Below are 24530 nucleotides of genomic sequence, written 5' to 3'. Positions count from 1 at the left end.
CAGGCGGAATGATGTTGCTGAGATACTGATTTCTGTATGCAGTATTACAATGGTTACATAGTAAACAGCACCTGGAAGTTTACTAATGGTTTTTACAATTAACAGCAGCAGCATGGACTGATTATCCGTCCTTCCTATCTTTGAAAGGAAAGAATAGCAGCAGATGTTGAATCGAGTCATACCTTTTTTTTTTTTTTTATATATAAATGGAAGTATTATTTTTCACTTGGAGAACTAAAACAGAGTAGCAGAAAGCTAAAACTATCATAAAAGGATATTAGGATTAGCATTGATGCCCATTACAGAGATAGATTTAATTAGTTAAAAGCAAACGGTAGTGGTTTAGTTGCTCATAGAAAGAAAAATGTTTTTTTAGGGCTTTTTATACCTATTAATAACTTTGCAGTTTCCATATCTTTATTTTTTAATAAATTATTATGACAGTCTGATAATTAATTCAAATATTAATTTTACATATTCACTGCAAGGGACATGACTGCTATGGGTAAGTTAGATTCATTCCCATCGTGACATGAGCACTGTTAATCTAAGAATCACCACCAGTGTATTACTCTTAAACAAAAAACCTTAATTGATTTTAACTGTTTCGGAGCTCCATCACATCGGTTCGATGGTGGCACCACTCCCTTGAACAGCCAGCAGCACAGGGCCACAACAAAGGGGGGTGCATGGATTTGGCGTCTACAGAGCCCGTGGTGTGGGTCCTGTAGCTGATATTCCTCTTAACGGATAACTAAAGCCAAACATAGATTTTTATTTTACTAGCACATAGTAAATATGATTCATGGTTTGTTTGTGTTTTCTATTTTGATTGCAACATTGAAAAAAAGGTCGGTGTCTACCTCCCATTCTAACCTCCCTGACCATTCCGTACTCTCTAATCTTTATGCTGCCCATGCGAGGCCCATTCCTTCATAACGATCACTTTCAATGTTGGTCACTCCTCTGGGTGCCAAATTGAATAAATCCAACCATTTAGTGCTTGGGCCAGATCACAGTGTGGGTCTGTTATTGTGGATGGCAGATGACTGCATATACAGGCAGAGAGCTGTAATTTACAGTCTTGCCCGATAATGATCTTATCAATTTTAAATAGGCATTGGGTTCACTTGTAGACAGATATAATGATATTTAGGCAGCTTGCACATATTGGTGTCTGTGTCCAGCACTACAGTGCCATGCAGGGGAGGGATGGCAAATTTTAGCCCAGGGGGGCAAGACTTGACTCAAGCAGACTTTTAGGAACATTTTAAAGGAAAAAAATGCAGGTGGTGGCAGATTTAAACTGCTTATGGTTTGGTCAACACTGCCATCAAAACCTCCATCCAAAAGACAGGACAGGACAGTTTTAATACCTGCTTCTGAGTAGAACATGCTGTTTGAGCTATTTTGACATTCCGAAAATAAGAGAAAGCACTGTCGACATTTAAATTATTTGGGAAATCATTATTTATTGATTAAAGGGCAAAATTTATTTAATATTAACTTATGGGGGACATTTTGTTTCATTATATTAACGGCACAAAATTAGTTAATTATTATATTATTCAGGCACTATGTAATGCCACATTGTGCAACATAAATAATTATATCCACCATTAACAATCAGTTAATATTATTATATATTCACATTTCCCCCATAATATAATGCTATAATAGTGTCCCATAAGTTAATATTAAATTAATTTTGCCCTTTACCCAATGAATAACGATTGCCCAAATAATGTAAATGCCAATGGTGCTTTCTCTCATGTTCTGAATTGCAAAATATCTCAAACAGCAGCAGTTTGAGCAATCTCGCCACTGCCAACCACCTCTTTTATTTTGACCATTTGGATGGTAGTTTTTTTAGCAGTTTTGCAAAGCCCAGCTTAGTAAATCTGGCTGTTTGTATGTTCATCATTGTTAAAATCATGATGGCAATTTGTAAAGTGGTGGTTTCGAAAAAAGTCAATTCTGGCTGTTTTAACGGCGGTTTGGGCTTTAGTAAATTCAGTGGCATTAAAAACAAAGGAAAAACTTTGAAAACTGGCGGTTTCACCAAACCGCCCTTTAGTAAATCTAGTCTTTGGTCTTTCTTTCCATACAAACTGTGTAATTATTTATTTTGTGAATGAGGCAGGCAAGGCGATCTCCAGGTAGCCTCCTGGTGGGCTATAACAAGCCTGCTTCCTGAAGAGAAGGTATCTGAAGACAGTCCTTGATGGAGGCACTGAAGACATCAAGAATAAATTAATTTTCATTTGCAACATTACACCCTTTGGGTACAATCTGCCATGAGGTTACATTGAACTGAAAACCCTAGTAGTACATAAAACCTATGCTGGCAGCAAAACAGTTTGTGGAGACCTAGAACATGAGGTGTCCCCGAAATAAAATGTCCAGACCTCAAGCTGGTCAGAGCTGGGTTTATTCTCTTTAAAAGACAGAGGCAGACAAAATAGTGAATACACTCTTCTAGAAATTACAACCAGCATTGAAATGGCTGGGTGCTCATTGTTGCCACCCTAGTACCAGTTTTGGCTAAGGAAAAAGAGTAACTCCTCCAAGGGGTGGCATCTGCTCCACCTCTCAAGGATCCTAATTTCATAGACAAATATTCCCACAAGATACCCAGCCCAATACTTACCAGCCCCTGAACTAGCCAGCAGTCCTGGCTGACATGATTCACATTTGCCAGGTCTTCGCTTATGAAAAGTACCATGGTAAACAGCCAAATTATAATGACATTTCATGGTAATGTGGTTGCTCACCATGGTAAGGCCATCACTTTTCTTCACAAGGTTAAAACATGCTATAGTAAACAATACATTTACTTCAGAATTTCCTGGTCATTTTCCCATTACCGTGGATTTTTTTTATAATGAGTCAGCTACTCAGCGCTGCCCTAGTGCCATGTTGCTTAGGAAACTAAGAAAGCCACAGTTGTGTATAAAACCAGAGCCCAATACTTTGCAGCATGCCATCTTTCTGAGGTCTCTGTATAACAAATACAGTTTCCACAGAACCATGTGATCATTACACAGCAGCCCCTGTACTGGCCAACCATGATTTTGGAGCCACCTCCAACACAGGGTCTCAGACTTACAGTCGCAGGCTGTTGGGCTGACTACTTTCGGTAGATGGAGCTAAAAAAAAAAGAGAATGGAACCTTTTATTAATTACAACCAGCAACAGCATTAAAAAGCATAGGGTTTCTTCCTAGTCACAGTAGCAAGTACACTAATGGCCAGGGCCGGATTTGCCACTAGGCAACCAAGGCAATTGCCTAGGGCCCAGCAACCCCCAGAGGGCCCTCCCAGGGCCGGCAGTGAGACCACCCTTTAAAAATGGGCCGCTTCTTATGGGCCAGTGCTATGTGCTTGCCCCCCCCCCCCTGGCTAAAGTCTGCCAGCCAGCCCCTGAATAGGTGTATATGTTATGCTAAAAAACTATAGTGCTATGTATTTTTTTAGGGAGGGGGCCCCAAACCAGTATCTTGCCTAGGGCCCCATGAGGTCTAAATCCGGCTCTGCTAATGGCTTAGCTTCTGAGTAAGTTGGTATGTGTTTTCACCACAAGCACAGTGTCCTCTCTCTAGTAAATCTAGAAAAAGTGATGCTTAGCCATTCGTAGCCACGGAGTCCGTGGTTGAGTAACCGGATGTTCTTCTCTGATCCACTGATTCTCTTTTCCATTTCTGTATTGGTAATGGAGTGAAGTGTAGTGGGCATCTCCTGTTTGTTATTAGTATGTCCTTTTCTGAAAAATGATTTACTGGTGATTCGGTCGTTTGTAGGTGGTGTGTTTTACAGTTTGTGTTTCTGGAAAAAGTCGGGTGTGCATGGACTGTCTGTGTCAGTGGGCTATGCGGTTGGTCTTGTGATTTTGGAGTGTTGTTGTTTTGTCACTAAAGAGTCTAGAGTTGTGGGCATGGGTAATGATTTGAGTATTGGGTTATTGGTGATGTGTGGTTTTGTCCATGGTCTGCTGGGTACTGTGTTTTGGTAGGGGGATTTATGTTGGTAGGTCATATGTGGGATGTGTGTTTGTGGTATGGTTGTTGTTTTCCTTGTTTTGCTTTATCTTTCTGTATAAAAAAACATATCATAAAAAGTGGTCAATGTACATTTCATGAGCGGTAGGAAAACAAATAAAATGAACATGTATATTATTATATATGAAAATTAATTGAGCATTGAATGGTACAACAGAATACATTACTGGTAAAAATATTGAATAATGGTGTGATGTGGTTTACAGGTAGGTGAGAGAGAAAAATTATATGGGTAGCAACCTTTAGGGAGGATATCAACCTATTTTTGGGATAGGGAAAAAAACATTACAATATAATAACCCTTTTGGAGACATACAATGCAGAAAACAATTATAATTTAATTGCTTATTTTATTTTAGACCATTAATTTATTACATCATCTAATATATTGATCGTCTGCATACACTCTTCAACAATCTTTCACCTCCACTAATCTTCCTTTCACCATATTTCAGCATTCCATTTAACAAGAATTTTGTATCACTTTACATATAATTCAGTTAATTAATGTATTTAACTTATCCCTATACCATATTATTGTATGTACTCTGGATGCATATCATCCGGTTGTAATCACAAAACCGATTACCACAACCCCTACAACCAGGATACCTACAAAGAAACACCGATTAGAAATAAAACTACGTCAATCTAAACAGACTTACCTACAAAGCGATGCTTCATATTTCTGATGCCTGGATCATGCTGATCGCCAGTAATTCCAAACACAGACCTCTCCGGCAGTTGAGTTCCACGTCACTGAACAGTGCAACCAGAAAACTGTTCATTTAAAGCAGCAATGTCTGGACCCCACAGGTTAAGTATTGAATTCAACACCCTGTGTAAGGTCAGACATCAGGGGGCAAATGTATCAAGCTGAGAGTTTTTCGGCGGGTTTGAAAAACCAATCAGATTCTAGATATAATTTATTTAGTACATTCTACAAAATGAAAGCCAGAATCTGATTGGTTGCTATAGGCAGCATCTCCACTTTTCAAACCCGCCAGAAAACTCTCACCTTGATACATTTACCCCCTGAACTGTGTACCGGACCTGGCTTGCCTACTGACCACTCTCCTTGGATCATTCCTGTGTAAGGTCAGACATCTGAACTGTGTACCAGACCCGGCTTGCTTACCGACTACTCCTTCTGGATCTCCCTCCTGCAAGATTGACATCTGTACCATTCATCTGATCCTCTCCACATCTCCTAAGGTACTGCCTCGTGTTCATTGCTCCTCTGCCATTTCTCCTATCTATCTCTCACGTCTATGGGCCCCGACCTGCAGTCTCCCAGCAGCTAAACCCATCTCGCTTTGCGGCGTTTCTTGGAGGAGACCTGGGGGCAGTTAGACTCTGCATCTTACTAGGCCAGTGCCAAGCTAGACTGAGGGAATATCTCTGAGTGTAACACTGCTTTAGTTTTAGTTCTCTTTTATTCCCACTCCTGATCAGGTCAATGTTCGTACAATTTTCAATTTTTCTGCTTCATCCACTCTTATACCTTTTAGACCCTACTATTCAAATTTTTTTACTACTATGTTTTCAAGTCAAGGCATTGGAGAAGTTAAATTATTTTTTCGACGTCTCAAGATGTACAGTCAAACAAAACAAGTCTTCAAAGCACAAGCAGAGAAAACCAAAACATAACTTTGCTCCAGCAAAGGTTTGATATAACTGAGGGACTTTATTAAGGCTACAAAAAGGTGAGATACATGTTCTGATTGGCTTGACCTTGTCACTAAAGGGCTAATCACAGCGTAAAGAAAGCTGTGCAGTTGTCCAGGTGATGACACTAGCTAAATTGCTGTTCTTAGGAGAATGCTGATTACAGGAATAGAGAGACGGTGTTTGTAGCTGTCATTGTGAACTCTTTTCTGATAGCTGTCATCTGGAGCTAGTGTTGAATACTTACAGTTGTCACAGAAGAGCAATCAAATGTTTTATATTAACCAGATAAGAGCATGGCTACAATTCCTTTGGCTAGTGGCTAAGTGGTTAGCACTTCTGCCTCATAGCACTGGGGTCATGAATTCGATTCCCGACCATGGGCTTATCTGTGTGGAGTTTGTATGTTCTCCCCGTATTTGTGTGGGTTTCCTCCAGGTGCTCCAGTTTCCTCCCACAATCCAAAAACATACTTGTATGTTAATTGGCTTGTATCAAATTTACCCTAGTCTCTCTGTCTGTCTGTGTGTGTGCATGTATGTTAGGGAATTTAGACTGTAAGCTGCAATGTGGCAAGGACTGATGTGAGTGAGTTCTCTGTACAGTGCTGCGGAATTAGTGGGGCTATATAAATCATCATCATCATCATTATTTATTTATATAGCGCCACTAATTCCACAGTGCTGTACAGAGAACTTATTCACATCAGTCCCTGCCCCATTGGAGTTTACAGTCTAAATGAACTACTATAGACACATACTCACAGAGAGAGAGAGAGAGAGGGAGAGACTAGGGTCAATTTTGATAGCAGCCAATTAACCTACCAGTATGTTTTTTTTTGGAGTGTGGGAGGAAACTGGAGCACCCAGAGGAAACCCACGCAGACACAGGGAGAACATACAAACTCCACACAGATAAGGCCATGGTCAGGAATCGAACTCATGACCCCAGTACTGTGAGGCAGAAGTGCTAACCACTAGGCCACTGTGGTATATAAATAAATGATGATGATGATGATGATGATGATGATAGGGCCATATTTTGGTCACTCCAAGTGTAATGTACAATCTTTTTTGGAAACATAATTGATCAAAATAATACTTTCCATAATCCATGTTTGAGAAGAGCTTAGTATAAATTTGTAGCTGCTGGAATTAGCTGAATAGTATGTGTCAATGAAATATACAGACTCCATAAGGAACCTGTAGGGATAATGTATCTTCCCAATGAATCAATATAATGCAAGCATGTTTCATATGTATGTGTGTGAAGAATCATATCACGTTTAGTGAAGTTAATACCATATCCCTGCTATTTTCCAGAAAAGAGTTGTAATGTATTTGTAAAACCCATTACTATAACTGACCTTATAGTCTTCATTCACGCTAAGTATAATGGATAACTTTTCTGATGGCTGAAATTCCCATTGGAATTCACCAGAACATTTCCAAAATAATGAGTGGTCGTGCTAATATCTCACTGTCAATTTTTATGTAGATTTCCATGCATGTATGTTCCACTATTCCAAAGTAAATTGCATCTGACAATAGAGAGTTATGATGGAACTGTCAGTTAAATCTTAACTTTACTAATGGGTATCCCATCTGCATAACACATTTGTACATTTGCAAATAAGATATGTTTATTAATGTGACCTGAATCTATAAAAGGCACATGACATAGCTTGAATTTCTGTTCTGTGTATTCCATTTTGTCCAATTGCGGCTTTGCAAAAACTAAATGGTGACATTAAAATAGAGTCTACATTTTCACTGTAGACAATGATATCAACAGGAAACATATACTGAAATATACTTTGATATGTCATCCCCTGTTCAAGCGTTTATTCTTTAGTTTTTGGCAATTATGGTTCTTCAAACACCTTTGTTACATTTGGTTTATCATTGAAGAAACACCGAGTCTTTCCTATGTTTATCTGACAGTCCAGAAGCTTACTGTTTTTTAACAGCATACACTTCAAAACACAGAACACGAAGGTAAGGGTATAAGTAAAAAGCAAAAACTGACTTTAGTATGATAATATGCAAGATGTCTAGTCATTAATCCCTAGGGAAATATGTAATATTTTCTACCATATTCCTATGTAAAATTTAGTAGCACCCCAAGTCTAATTCCACTCCGCAAACAAATAGATAAATTAATATTTTACCTATTTTTCTTAATGATCTTAAGACCTAAACGTTATAGTTAAAGTCAACATAATGTCAGCAAATAGCAGCTCACATAACTTGTTGCCTTGGTTTTGCACTGGTCCGCACAAAAGTGAGCCTACCTCTCCACTACCTGGAGACAACTCCAGACCTAAGTGCAGACAGATGAAAAATCTGAAGAGACACATAGTGCAGTAGTGTAAATATCACCTCAATGTCCAACCTTCTACCACTTTAGAATCAGCCTTTTCATTAAATTAGAAATATTTTAATTATTTTCTTAAAATGTTTTATTATATATTTTGGAGTGCGCCTAGAAATGTGCTTTTCCACTGAAGTCCAACATGGTGGCACGAAATTGGTTCCACTAAAGTATAGGATGAGACAAAAAAAGTGGTAGCTGGTGCAAAATTCAAGTATTTTTGTGGCAGAAAGTAACCCCCTTAAAAATGTGCCCTCTTCACCTCTTTTTGACATTTACATAAGATGACTCTACAAAACAAAATCTATTTTTGCTCTGCTCCACAAAGCTATACACATTGGTGAGCCTATTTCATACTTTGCCACGAACGCCCTCACTCCACCCAAATGCTGCTACCTTGTTCTTCGTACCTTGATGGAAATCAAGATAGCCTTGTGTGAACTGGGGCACACAGCAGGACCAATGTTTCATAAATGGCCTACAATAAGAGAAATACAACTAATTAGCCCATCTCCATGGCACCTGCACTAATAGGCTTGTCAATCACATGAGACACAAATATTGATCAATACTGCAACAGCTGATGTCAGTAGTTCGAGGTTTCATTGCCTAAGAAATCTTTTATCAGATTAATCAAATTGGATCTTAATAGACCTAGATATCAAAGTAGAGTCTTACCCTGGACAACATGTAGATCCAACAGAAACAGACATGAATAAGGGAATTTGCACTGACCAAACATGGGGCTTACAAAACACCCACTTTATCTATATAAATAAGAGATTAGCAAAATTTTCATAACTTTGCAAAATTTGACCTTACGTGTTCTGCACGTAATGCCTGCTGTCTCAGATTTAGACTCTCCTGACTCCTGATCTATATAATTATCATCTCTAATTTGACAGGAAACCACTCCTCACTAACTTTAACCTGTCAGAATCTGCACCCAGTGCAGTTGTGGCTTGAAAGCTTCTGTATGGGGTCATACAGAATTACAGCACTCAATTGTACACTCACCTCTTCCGAAGGCTACAGATCTAACTAGATCCCTCCCCAACACAGGCACTCACTTCTATACACACTATAAGGATTATGTAGTATATCTAATAACTGACTGTTATTTTCTGTTGAATTAATGTATGACAATGTATATTGTATGTAATCTTGTAAAGTAATCTCAACGTGTGCTTTGCCAGATGACATGAGTTTGAACTTATGCAAGTGCCATTAATCTGTTGAAAATAGCCAGACCAGGGAGAGATAGGATCTTGAAGGAGTTTAAAGCCCCAAAGTTGTAAACCATCTAGCCAAGCAGAACGAGCAAAGGTGGGAAATCAAGTCTTGTGAATATTCCGTTCTCAGGACATCCCTAGCTCACTTTGAAAGCCCTGTGACATTTGGGAGATCAATCTATCCTTATTGACAACTAAACTCCAAAGGTGGGGGGTGAGAGCTATGTGAAAAAGGGTTTAAAATCTTTTGCTTTAGACATAACGTGTGCATTTTCATGAGGGGGTCTATCAAGGCTGAAATGTCCCATATTTCTCAATTGTGTTCCCTCACACACCAGGTCTCATTTGGTAAGTAAGTAGTGACTTTGATTTTATTTCCTTTTTTATTTTCTGAAACTTATTTGTGCAAATATATTGTATGTCTTGTTATTAATATTTATAACTATTCTTGGAACCATTTTTCAGATTAAATAGATTTAATCTAGTGTATTCTCTGTGATTCTATGTGAACTTACGAAGTCCAGGGAGCTTCATACTATATGTGTGTATGATTTAAGTGTGACACATTAATAAGTGGTTTTGATGAATGTATGGACACCATAATAAATCCTTTGTGGTGGCAGAAAAGATGTATTCATTGCTAAGTGACTAAGGTGCGCCAATCACGGCCATCTGTTCAGTTTGCTGTACCTGGGACAGGCTGGGCGTTCGTGACACACACCTATAGCTCCCACCGTCTACTGTACAAGGCCAATAGGAGCCTGTTTCTTAATTACTCAATTACAGAGCCCTGCGTTCTGATTCCTAAATGAGTTAACACTTCCAGACTTGCATCTAAAGGGTTAACACAGCCAAGCCATCTATCTCTTCTAAAAAAAAAGTTATGGATTTGTTTAGAGCAGCGGTGGCCAACCTATAGCTCTAGAGCCACATGTGGCTCTTTGAGCTTTGAAATGTGGCTCCTGGCCTGGAGCATCAACAAAGTATAGTTGTCCAAGCGTCGGCAGAGGCAGATTGGAAAACATTCAGTTAATCGACTGACGGCAGCCACTTCTTGTGACCTCCCCTGAACAATGCAGACAGTCACAGTGTCACTGTCAATCCAATCAGGGAAGGAGGAGGAGGGAGTGTAGTGGAGTGTGGGGAGGTTTGATTGGCATGTATAGAGTATATGGTGAGTCTGATGGCATGTTTGGGAGATTTGGGTATATCTGACAACATGTGTGGTTGTTGATGGGAATGTAAGGCGTATGTTTGGAGATTTGATGGCATGCGGGGAGATCCAATGGGCTTGTAAAGAGGTCTCAGGGATTGTGGCTTCAGAAGCTGCATGAGCTACTGTGGCGAGACTATAGGTAGCCCTTTCAACCCTCCTCCGCTGGACACAGTAGCAAGGTAGCAAGGTAAGATCTGTGCAGAACTGTGTTGATTTTATGATTATTCTGAACATTTTGGCAATTTTAGATACCTTACTTTTTGCTTAGCAAGATATTGTAAATTGTGTTAAATTTTCAATGTATGTGTGTATGATATGTTTGCGCATGTTCTGGGTATATGTATATGCACACATTTGAAAGGTAAAGTTGGCTCTTTGCGGTACCTATAGATATTTTTTGGCTCTTGGTCTCTGACTTGTCGGCCCCCTAATTTAGAGCAATAAGGACATCAACATATTAAATTGAAATTTAATATATGAAAAAGGGTACAATGCTTAGAATATAAAAACAATTGATAATGATGACATACAACATACAGCAAACACAATTATTAAAATAAAAGGAGAAAAATACAGAATATAAATCTTACATAAGAGTTATATATTAAGATGGATGCAAATTGTAAGATGGACAGCTTACAATTTGATTGTTTTCTTAAAAAACTAGCCATAGCTATTATTTGAATTGGTCTTTTATAGATGCTTCTCACTGTCCTTTCCCCTGCTATAGCGGAGATCTGATTGGTTAACTAGACTGATGACAGAATTTTACAACTTTTACTACTCGCTTTTTAATTCCCAATGCATAAAGGTAGCAGTTTTTTTCTGGTGAGTGTCATACAAACCCAGTTTTGTCAATCCAGTATAACTGCCAATGTATAGATACCAAAAAAGGTTATAGCTCACAACAGGAGCTATTTGAAGCGGCAATGTTCCCCCATAGGTGACAAAGTTATCTCATAGTTGAAGGTGGTCTGCTTTCCAATACAGGTCACAGAATAGCACAGGCAAATTCATCCCTGATATCACATTTCATAAATTCATATCTAGCTGATTAACTCTGGAATTTGCTTATAATCCCGACACATAATTTTTATTGCATCCAGGCTTATCGCTTATTGGTCCTTGGCCGCATCATAACATCATGATGTATGGTGGAACGGGGAACACACTATAGAAAACTAACTACTGCTGTGAGAAGATATGGACTTAGCGTTGTCAAGCAGTAAGAAATCCAACACAATACTTAGGCAATAATTACCTTCAGAAAAAGTCACTATTGGCCTATAATGACATGGCCGGATGAGCTGACGACCTGAGTCGAAGTTCTCTACAAGCAATTGAGTATTTTTTCTCTGCACCTCCGTTTCCTGGATCTCAATATTCTTCATTGAAATTCATAGTAAATATAAATTTTTGTCCTAATTCACCTACTTTCACTGCTAATCCAGTTTCACTCGTGGACTGTCAGGTGATCATATCAGGTGTGATGCTACTATTATGCCACTGGAATTTAGATTGCAATTTAATACATGCCACCGCAATATTTTTTTGTTTGTTATTGTGGTTTGATGTGCATCTTATAATGTTGTGATGGATGTTACACAATACCTTACCCTCTATGACCCTTTCCTTATTGTGCCAGAATCTGTTATTTCGCCATAAACTTTTGTTCTAAATACTTTAGAGTATCTTGCCATTTTTACTCTTAACCTTTGCCGATCTTATGCTATCTGTGGTGAAGTCCATTTTCAATCTAAACTCCCATATTTTGCCATGTTCTATTCATTTTAATTTAAACTATGTATCAAAGACAAAGAGATGTTGCAGTACATTTCTAATAAAGATATATGATCATTTTATTTTGCCCACTAACATGTTGTTGCTGTTGCTGATGATAGCGAGGAAAAAGATGATGGATCAGTGTTGCTGCCAATTGTAGCTGGTGTTCCCTTTGTCATCTTCACTTTCCAGTTTGATCTTTGCATCTTGAGTAATTACCTACTGAGTAATTGCTGTCATATAGCCGCCACCACCATGCTCGCTGCTCCACACATCAGTGGTTACGTGTATTGTGTTGCATTTGTATGTAGACTGTGCCTGGGCAACAAGATGGACTCTCTACAGCTGTGGAATGACTGTATTGGAAAGATAATGGCTACGGCTTAGGGTCTGCACACTTAAGCAGATATTGGAACGCTGAGGATTCTACGAGCATAAAGGACATCAAGTCCTGGATTAATTTTTTGACTAATTCTCCATTCAGAAAATGTTCTCTATTAGGTGAGCAGTGAAACTCTTTCTCTTAAACTATAAAATAAGTCACACAAGTCCTAAACTGGCAGTAGAAGATAATAATAAATGCTAAATATGCACACAGTTTGAGACTAACACTAATCCTTTTCAAACTCCTGACCATCACTTACAAGGCTCTCTCCCATTCTACTGCCTCCTATATCTCTAACCTGCTCTCCATTCACACTCCTGCCTGCTCCCTCTGCTCAGTCAATGACCGTCGCATCTCCTCCACTCTGATCACCTCTTCCCACTCCAGAATCAACTCTCCAAAACTCCCTTCACTGGAACGACCTCCCACGCTCCATCTGTCTCTCTCCTAATCTGTGCTCCTTCAAACGGGCACTTAAAATTCACCTGTTCCTCAAAGCCTATCAACCTTCCACCTAACCCCCTCATTTCTTCTGCTCATTCTCCCCTTTCTCCTCCCGGCCCCCCTGTTCTCTCCCCACTTTCTTCAACTGGCTCCCTTTGTGCCTGAGTTTTGTTTACCCTACCTTAGGATGTAAGCTCGTTTGAGAAAGGCGCTCTTCCCTCTTGTCTCCATACCAGTTGCTCTGCTCCATCTTTACTGCATTACCCTGCCTGGAGTTTCGGTATTTTCTTGTTTATTGTTTGTAATGGTTCACCATGTATAGTCTACTGTCTGTGCTGTGTATGCCGCTGCGGAACTCTTGTGGCGCCTAACAAATAACAGATAATAATAATAACAACAACACAATAATAACTCTAATAATGAGTCTGACCGGAACTTTAACAGTCCACAGAGAGACGCCAATATAAGTTTGTGAAAGATTTGCAACAGAACAGAGGAATTCATCATCAACATTACCATCAACATTTATTTATATAGCATCAGCAAATTCCGTAGCGCTTTACAATTGGGAACAAACAATAATAAAACAATACAGGGTAAATCATAAAGACAGAGAGGTTAGAGGGCCCTGCTCGCAAGTCTACAATCTATATGACAATGAAAGTTTGAAACACAAGGCCTTCATCATATTGCACATTGGACAAGCTTGAATGCAAAGGTAAAATGTATTGAGTGGGCTGTGTGATCAGTCACACAGCAATGTTGGTCAGAGGGTTGTTCTCTTGTGTTATATGTGTAGAGGGTGGTAATAGGGTAATCTAGGGAGATTAAGATGCTCGTTACGGAATATAAGCTTGTCTGAAGAGGTGGTTTTTTAGGGAAAGCTTGAAAGTTTGAAGACTAGAGGAAAGTCTTATTGAGGGAGAGAGGGAATTCCACAAAGTGGGTGCAGCATGAAAAAAGTCCTGCAAGCGGAAATGGGAGAACTTAATGAAAGTGGTAGAGAGACGCAGGTTTTGTGCAGAACGGAGGTGTCGAGTTAGGAGATATTTTGAGACAAGTGAGTAGATGTATGTTGGTTCAATTTTGTTGACTGCCTTGTATGTTAGTCGAAGAATTTTATATTGGATTCGTTGAAAAACAGGCAACCAATGTAGAGAATGACAGAGTGGCTCAGCAGAGGAAGAACGGTTTGCAAGGAAAATCTATCTAGTTGCTGCATGTAAAATAGATTGTAAGGGTTCAAGTATGATTTTGGGAAGACCGGTAAGGAGGGAATTGCAATAGTCGATGCGGGAGATGATGAGTGCATGAATGAGTTTTTGCAGAGTCTTGTGTGAGATATGTGCATATTCTGGAAATGTTCCTTAGATGTATATAACATGATTTAGATATAGAGTCTATGTGGGAAACAAAAGATAGTTGTGAGTGAAGGATCACACCTAGGCAGCGAACTTGCGGAGTGGGATTTATGGTCACTTAACCCCCATCTCCTCCCTTTAGCTCGTCCTCCCTTCTCTCCTCTTGCCTCAACTGGCTCCTCTTGTGCCTGGTCTGTTTACCCTCCCTTAGGATGTAAACTCGTATGAGCAGGGTCCCCTCCCCTCCTGTCTCCATACCTGTTCTTCTGCTCTGTCTTTACTGCATATGACTAGCCGGAGTTTCTGAAGTATTGGTACTTTTTGTTCATTGTTCTGTATGGTTTCACCCTGTATAGTCTACTGTTAGTACTGTGTGCGGCACTGCGGATACCTTGTGGCGCCTAACAAATAAATGATAATAATAATAATGTTATCAACAGAAATTGAAATGTCTGGCAGGAAGCTTCTGTTTTTGTTTGGGAATATTATTAATCCAGTTTTGGAAAGATTGAGTTTGAGTTGGCGAGAAGACATCCAAGTGAAATGGCAGAAAGACAGTCAGTAATGAGAGACAACATAGATGGTGAGAGATCAAGAGAGGATAGATAGATTTGTGTATCATCCGCATAGAGATGATACTGAAATCCAAAGGAGCGTATTAGTTTTCCGAGAGAAGTGGTGTAGATAGAGAATAGAAGAGGATCTAGAACTGACCCTTGTGGTACTCTAATTGATAAGGGAAGCGGAGTGGAGGTGGATCCAGAGAAATTAACAATGAAAGAGCGATTAGATAGGTAGGATGAGAACCAGGATAGGACAGTGCCTTCAAGACATAGGGATTGTAGCATTTGTATGAGGAGAGTGTGGTCAACAGTGTCAAATGCAGCAGAGATATCTAGGAGCATTAGAAAAGAGTACTGGCCTTCAGTTTTTGCTGTGATCAAATCATTGACAACAGTGCAGTCTCTGTGGAGTGTTGAGAGCGAAAGTCTGACGGAAGAGAATCCAGTAGGTTGGTTGATGTAAGAAAGTGTGTGAGGCGAGTGTAGGCAATTCTCTCGAGAACTTTAAAGGCCATGTGAGCTGAGAGATGGGGCGATGATTTAAGAGAGAGTTTGGGTCAGAATGTTTTTTTTTCAAAATAGGAGTAATCACTGCATGCTTGAATAGTGATGAAACATTCCAGTAGAGAGAGAGATTACAGATTAGAGAGATTACAGATTTGAGTTAGAGATGGAGTGAACATAGGAAACAGGAACCTGCCAATTTGTGAGGGTATGGAATCAAGAGGTCAGGAGGTAGAGTAGGAACAATGATAAGATAATATAATCCTCCTCTTCATTTGTGGGATCAAATGAAAAGAAAGTGTCAGAGGGTGCTACAAAGGAATTGAGCTGATTGCTTGTCGAGGGAGATGAAACCATTTCAAGTCTGATCTTATCTATTTTGTCCTTGAAATAGGAAGCAAGATCATGTGCGCTGATGGTAGTCAGAAGGTTTGGGGTGGGAGGATTGAGAAGAGATTTATATGTGTTAAAAAGGCGTTTCTCCCAAAGTAATCAAATAAGTGTAAAAAATGTCCCTATTACATGTGATCATGTAACATTTAATATACCAAGTTCACAATCAGCAAGTATCACCCAATGCTCCCAGCTCCTCCAATCAGAAGATGCAAACTTTGCCCGCCCGTCAGACAACACCTTCTTGATGTGCAACTACTTGTTCTTCCCATAAAAATGCCCATGCAAGTGCAAACATAAGCATGTGATCTCCCAAAATGCCAACTACACTGTAGGGCCACGTTTATTTTACACTGTGGTAAGACAAACCTTTGTAGGTTCTAATATCTTCAGCATAGTTTACTCTGTCACAGAATTTTACCATATACACATACAAAAAATATGACATTCTTTCTGTCACGTTATTATAAAACAAAATGCTGCCTCTCCATTGTTATTGCTGAGAAAACATTATAACGCTACAGCTGGCAGCCTCTTATTTTTTTCTTAGCGTTTAATAATAGAATTAATTGCTGAGCAGGAAGCCTACAACCCTTTCTCTTTCCTACAATGCCCTCAGCTATCATTATGAATAGATAATAAAATCCACGCCAATTATATTTCAGCCTGTTTGTAAGAAATAAATTTGTGCTACTGGAAATCATACATTTGATTGGAAAATAGAATGGAGTATTCAGTGTCATTTGATTCAACGTTTTGCCCAAAATTGATTAAATTATAATTTTGTTTTATTAATAATAAACCAAAACATTGTGAAAAGATTAGGATGCTGTGAATAGATACGTAGATTGAAATTGCTTTGCTGTTTTAGGTTTGATGATCTGTGCCACGAATATACAATTGAAAACAAAAAATACTGAGTATAGTTTATGTAAAGCTCCGATGTAGTTAAATCAGAGGAACTCCTGATTTAAAGAGAAGGGACCTAGAGGGACCTAGTGGACGGTGTGCTGCAGGCAAGGGGCATGGTTGCCTAGGATTCACACTCTCTCTCTATACAGTGGTCGAAGTGAGCTGGTATACAGTAGAATGTTATACCGCCACTTCTCCTACTGCTTTCTTTGCAAGACTATCAAATTCAATTCACTTATATTTTCCATACCTCTTCCTCTAAACTTCCATACCACCAATTCTAAAAGGAAAAAGAATAAATGCTATAAGGTTTGGAGTATTTTATATAGCTTTTATCTGCATTGAGCTTTTAAAGAAATGTTTAAATGTGTCGCTTTATAGTTTGGATGAGTTGTAATCACTGTCACATATACTTACCTGATAGATTCTTTATCTACAATGAGATGAAGAGGAATGTATCTCTCTATATACTTTGAGGAGTATTTATTTAGAATGTCTGCTGCTAAGTGAAGACAGAGCCTGAAACCTGTCAGGCGTCGTCCTGCTGCCTCTCAGGGCGGCCGCCTGTGTCATCCCTCGGCGCGTCTGGTTGCTTAGCAACCAGACGCAGAAGTTCCCCGCCGCCCGGCGCGGCCATCAGAGCATGCGCGTCCCGTTGCTAGGCAACGGGACGCTAGGGATCCAGCACAGCGGTGCTAATTAGAGCTGCCTTTTCAGGACACTATTGGATAGCGCTGTAGCGATAATTAGGTGCCGCCCATCCCTGCTATTGGTCCCCTGGGCTTTATATAGCACTTCCTGTCCTGACCCCTGTGCCAGAGTATCAGGTCTTCCTGCCTCCAGCATATTGTGTGTGTACCAGTATTCTACCTTGTACCTGACTATTCCAGTGCTGCCTGTGACCCTTTGAAACGGACTGTTTGACCACCCCTTTTGGATTCTCCTTCTGTACTGCTCTGCCTCAACGTTTTCGACCCAGCTTGTCTCACTATTCTCCTGGACATCTTTGTGTACTGTGAACTACCAGAACGTTACTGACCTGGCCTGTCTGACATCTCCTTGTATCTCGCTGTTGACTCGTGGAAGGACTGCGACCTGCGTGTCCCTGCAGCGAAGCCCATACTTCCTTGCAGGGGTTCCTGGTGAATACCAGGGGCACGTTAGACTCCGCACCTTCCTCCGAGTTGCACCAACAATAGCAGGTACGCATATAATCGTGACAGTATACTCTGGCCATGACAACTGAGGGGTCTGGTGAACCGTCAGCTCGGGACTTACTACTGCATCTGGCTCAGCGAGTGGAACACCAGGAAGCAGCCCAGGCGCATCTTCAATGTGTTCAAGGCATAGCAACTCGTTTTGCTTTACAGGGGTCCTTACCCACTACACCTGCTATAACCTCTTCTACGTCTGCATCTTCCAGTGTGGTTACGGTCTCTACATTGGCCGCCAGTTTACGCATCCCGGGCCCTGAGAAGTTTGACGGAGATCCCAGAAAATGCAAGGTTTTTTTGAACCAATGCGCCATTCAATTTCAGTGTAATCCAGGAGCCTTTCCTTCAGAATGCACCAAAGTGGCCTTTCTTATCTCCCTCCTCAGTGGTCAAGCTCTTGCGTGTGCCTCACCATTATGGGAACGTGGGGATCCCCTCCTTAGCAACTCTGAGACTTTCATTGAGGCGTTCGGAAGAGTCTTTGACGATCCCGGGAGAGTCGCATCTGCAGCTACTGCTTTGTTAAACCTCAGTCAAGGGAACCTGTCCGTGGGTCAATACGCGGTTCAATTCCGGACCCTGGCTTCCGAGTTAAAATGGAACAACGAAGCACTGGTGACAACCTTCTGGCAGGGTCTGGTCGACCGAATTAAAGATGAACTGATTTCTAGAGAACTTCCGGCTGATCTAGATTCCCTCATCTCAATGTGCATTAAGGTGGACTTGTGCTACCAGGAGTGTACGCAAGAACGCACCACTGACAAACGGTTCATGCCTCGGCTAGCACCTCAGTTTCAAAACCCCATCTTACCAGTGGATGAACCCATGCAAGTAGGACGTTCTAAATTGTCCTCGGAGGAAAGAGAGAGACGCTTCTAACAACGTCTGTGTCTTTATTGTGAAGATCCGGGACATCTTCTAAGAGTTTGCCCCAAGAGACCGGGAAACTCTTCCTCCTAAACGGTGGCAGGGAGGCCGCTTTAGGAGAGTCCACTGTTGCTCCTACTCCAGAAATTCTCCAGATTTCTTATGGCTGTCATCTTGAGCACCTCTAAAGGTACCTTCTCCACCACAGCCTTTGTGGACTCCGGCTCCTCCGGGAACTTCATTTCGGCGGATCTGGCATCGCAGCTCCAAATACCTTTAAAGGCTTTGCCTCAACCATTATCCTTGACGGCAGTTGACGGTAGTTGTGTCACTCACGGCTCCATCTCCTCCGTGACATCTCCTGTTCGGTTGATGGTAGAAGCACTTCATAGCGAGATGATCCAACTGTTGGTTCTACCCAAGTCCATTAATCCCCTCATCTAGGGTCTACCATGGTTAAGGATACGTTCTCCCCAAATGGATTGGGGTCGCGCCCAAGTGATTGCATGGGGTTCCGGATGTCGTCTTAAATGTTTGTCCAAAGTCTTGCCTCCGAAATCCCAAGTTATGGCTCATTCCAAATTAACCAGTATCCCTGCTGCTTATATGGAATTCCAAGATGTATTCAGCAAGATTGAAGCAGAGACCCTGCCTCCTCATCGTCCCTGGGATTGCGCTATCGTATTGTCTCCTAACCAACTGATCCCCAAGGGATGGACTTATCCGTTATCTCGTCCTGAGACATCAGCCATGTCCCAATACATTGCAGAGAACTTGAAACAGGGATTTATTCGTAAGTCTACTTCCCCAGCTGCTGCAGGTTTTTTTTTTGTCAAGAAGAAAGATGGGTCGCTCCGGCCGTGTATCGATTATCGTTCCCTCAATCGCATCACCATCAAGAATCGGTACCCACTACCTCTCATCTCTGGCCTCTTTGATAGACTCAGTGGATCTCAAATTTTCTCTAAATTGGACCTTCGTGGGGCCTACAATTTGATTTGCATCAAGAAAGGTGACGAATGGAAGACGGCCTTTAACACCACAGATGGGCACTTTGAGTACCTGGTGATGCCCTTCGGCCTTTGCAACGCCCCGGCTATCTTCCAAATATTCGTCAACGCCATCTTTCAAGACTTGCTGTGCACTTCTGTGGTAGTCTATTTAGACGACATATTAATATTTTCTAAGGATCTGAAAAACCCATCAGGAACATGTAAAGGAGGTCTTACTCAGACTCCGGAAGCACCATCTCTATTGCAAATTAGAGAAATGCGTATTCGAAGTAACTCAAGTACCATTTCTGAGCTTCATTGTGTCAGGTCAAGGTCTATGTATGGATCCCTCTAAGGTGACGCCTATCCTGAATTGGCCTCAACCACAAGGGCTTAAAGCTATCCAAAGGTTTATTGGCTTTGCTAACTATTATCGCCAATTTATTCCAGGATTCTCCTCCATCATTGCACCAATCACTGCCTTAACCCGGAAGGCTGCAAATCCTAGGGTTTGGTCCCATGAGGCCACCGCTGCCTTTACAAGATTAAAAAAGGCGTTCTCTTCAGCCCCTGTTCTTTCCCAGCCAGACCAGGAACAACCTTTCTTTCTGGAAGTGGATGCATCCTCTGTAGGCGTTGGAGCTGTGCTATTTCAAAAATCTCCTTCTGGTTCGCATGACCCATGTGGGTTCTTCTCCAGACGATTTCTTCCTAGTGAATGCAATTACGGAATTGGGGATAAGGACTTGTTGGCCATCAAGTCTGCCCTGGAGGAATGGCGACATCTGTTGGAGGGGGCCATACATCCTGTCACCGTGTTTACTGACCATCGGAACCTAGCTTTCATTCAGGAGGCACGTTGCCTTAACCCACGGCAAGCCTGGTGGGCATCCTTTTTTGCCCGATTCAACATGACACTCATGTTTTGTCCTGGTACCAAGAATGGACGAGCGGATGCTCTGTCTCGCTCATTTGACGATTCGTATCGCCTAAAACCTTTCATTCCTCAGCATATCATTGATCCTTCTAAGATTGTAGCCTTCACTAGAACTAAGCCATCCTCACCTCCTCCTGGCCGGTCTTTTGTTGAACCCCATCTTCGGCTCAAGAGGCAACAGTGGGCCCATTCATCTCGCATTGCCGGTCATGCTGGAATAAAAAAGACTATAGCTTTACTGTGTTGTTGTTTCTGGTGGCCTACAGTATGGTCGGATATATGCAAGTTTGTGGCCTCTTGTACTACCTCTGCTCAACACAAAACTTCTAGGAGAGCTCCGGCAGGATTACTCCGTCCACTTCCTATTCCTAATGCTCCCTGGGAGAGTGTGGCCATGGATTTCATCACAGATCTACCCTCCAGTGCAGGGTTCACCACTATCTGGGTGGTCATTGATCGCTTCTCTAAGATGGCACACTTTATTCCTCTAACTGGATTGCCTACGGCTGCAAGTCTTGCAGATATCTTTATCAAAGAGATATTCAAGTAACATGGCTGTCCTAAGGAGATTGTTTCGGACCGTAAAGTCCAGTTTACCTCCGATTCTGGAGATCCTTTTGTCACAAGTTGAGTATTGAGCTAAAGTTCTCATCGGGGTATCACCCCCAAACAAATGGGCAGACGGAGCGGATCAACCAGGATCTGGAGAACTTCCTTCGATGTTTTACTTCCGACAACCAGAACAAGTGGTCTCAATTTCTTCCTTGGGCGGAATTCTCCCATAACCAACATGTTCATGAATCCACAGGGTTTTCCCCGTTCTTCATTGTTTATGGAAATCATCCTACTTATCCAGATCCGTTTCCTGTATCTCCCTCATCAGTGCCAGCTGTAGATACACTCTATCGGAAATTTGTGCTCATCTGGGCCAAGACTAAAACAGCGTTACTCAAACCCACACAGCATCACAAAGTCTTTGCAGACCGCCATCGTAGGGCCACTCCTCTTCTGAAAATAGGGGATCAGGTATGGTTATCCACCAGGGACTTGAAATTAAAAGTTCCTTCAATGAAGATGGCTCCATGTTTCATTGGCCCTTATACCATTCTGCAGGTCATCAATCCTGTGTGCTTCAAGTTGAAATTGCCTCCTTCCCTAAAATGTCATAACACCTTCCACGTATCCTTACTGCAACCACTGGTGCTCAATGAATTCTTCTAACCTCCTTGTCGGCCTCCACCAATACAATTCTGCCGGAACAGAATTTGAGATCAATCGGATCTTGGCCTCTCGTACTCTTCATGGGAGACAATATCTCGTCCATTGGAAAGGATATGGTCCAGAGGGAAGATCATGGGTGGACAAGCAAGATCTCCATGCTCCTAGGGTTCTTAAAAAATTTCTCCAAACAAGAGGAGAGGGAAGAAGAGGAGGGTATAGTGTCAGGCGCCGTCCTGCTGCCTCTCAGGGCGGCCGCCTGCTTAGCAACCAGACACAGAAGTTCCCCGCCGCCCGGCGCGGCCATCCGAGCATGCGCGTCCCGTTGCCGCTAGGAATCCAGCACAGCAGTGCTAATTAGGGCTGCCTTTTCAGGACACTATTGCATAGCGCTGTAGCGCTAATTAGGTGCCGCCCATCCCTGCTATTGGTCCCCTGGGCTTTACATAGCCCTTCCTGTCCTGACCCCTGTGCCAGAGTATCAGGTCTTCCTGCCTCCAGCATATTGCGTGTGTACCAGTATTCTACCTTGTTCCTGACTATTCCAGTGCTGCCTGTGACCCTTTGACCCGGACCGTTTGACCACCCCTTTTGGATTCTCCTTCTGTACTGCGCTACCTCAACGTTTCCGACCCGGCTTGTCTCACTATTCTCCTGGACATCCTTGTGTACCGTGAACTACCAGAATGTTACTGACCTGGCCTGTCTGACATCTCCTTGTATCTCGCTGTTGACTCGTGGAAGGACCGCGACCTGCGTGTCCCTGCAGGGAAGCCCATACTTCCTTGCGGGGGTTCCTGGTGAATACAAGGGGCATGTTAGACTCCGCACCTTCCTCCGAGTTGCGCCAACAATCGCAGGTATGCATATAATCGTGACAAAACCACTTATAGATTATTTATTACAGAAGGTGAAGTAGATGATGGGAAGTGATAGGCAGCTGTCTAGTGCTATCAATCACTACTACTATACCCCTATATTAGTGAATGTAAACAAAGTAGTCTACCTTGCTTCCCTTCACCTTGCTCCTGCAGTATACCAAGTCCTATAAATATAAAATGTACATATTATTTTACCATATCAAACATGGAATTGCTACTACAGTTAATGGAAAATGTAATTGCTGGTGGTGATTTTAATGTATAAAATCCAGTAACTAAATGTTTTTGTAAATATCTACTGGTTCTTTATATAACGACTTCTTTAATTGACCTGTCAACAATTCTCTCTTTCCTTTATATGTGAAGGTACATGTAAATTCTACCTCTTTAAGCATACATGAAATATGCATTGAGTTGTCCTTCTCTATTATATCTTGAAAGTTAAAATGAATGCATCTATTTTTGTACAAGGCACTTTGTTTACCCACTGATTAAGCAGATTCTCATTTGTGCAGATGGAAAATGCTTATTTTGCTAATAGTCTTCTGCATTATTAAGAAAGATTATTAGACAGCATTGTTAAAACTCCTCTACTGGATTTGCATAGGTGACAAGTTAAATGGAAGAGATAAATGATAACCATTCTGGCGTGTGATAGATTGAAATAAAAACACAGAGAAAAGAATAGGAAGCTTTGTCTTTTATTCGTTTCACAAAGAATATCAATAATAATCGATAGCAATTTTCAGTGCAGATTATGTTCTAATATAGTATACTCCTGTATGCAATGCATTTCACTAACCTCATTAACTTTCAACAATAGAAACACAGCAAATAGAGAAATAAATCAAAGCACAAAGATACAGTAGTTCAAGCTGAGATAGCCAACTTTGAATGGTGAAACTATGAGGTAAGGTCACCTATGAAACCACTTGAATATACAGATTATTCATTAACACCTGTGTTGTGGATTTATTTTTGTGGAGTGAAAAGCTATATGTTAGGTGAACCCTGACCATTGTTCCTCGAGGAGTGGTGCTGTGTACATCCCATCTTTATTGGTAGCATGTGGAACTAGTTCTGGTGAATAGGACCTGGGTCACTAACTGAGCGCTGGTGTCACACAATCTGTGTTCCCTTGATATCATTTTTCATGGTAGTGATTATTAAGTACAGTCAAAGATGCATCAAAATCCTTCACTACAATAGTGTGATTGATGATAGCTTCAAGAAGAAGACAGCTACGCTCACATGTGCTCTTGAGGGAATAGCTTCCATCTATAAAAGTATACACTGTATCTATGACATTCCTGGACTTATATTATTTTAAAATATATACACTCGTCCTGTCACCTTTCTTTCCCTATATTTTACCCTCTTTTGTGAATTCCCTTAAGTTTCTAACATTCATTATATATAGTGGATGTTTTGTAGTAGTTGACTTTCAACCACATTTATTTCTCTGAGTTCATTGCTCTAACAGGTTATGAAGTACTTTTTTTTGAAGTTGAACTAGTCATTCTGTACTTAA

This window comes from Mixophyes fleayi, chromosome 3 (assembly GCF_038048845.1).
Source record: "Mixophyes fleayi isolate aMixFle1 chromosome 3, aMixFle1.hap1, whole genome shotgun sequence".
Taxonomy (NCBI): Eukaryota; Metazoa; Chordata; class Amphibia; order Anura; family Limnodynastidae; genus Mixophyes; species Mixophyes fleayi.
Note: the sequence above shows the minus strand (reverse complement) of the source record.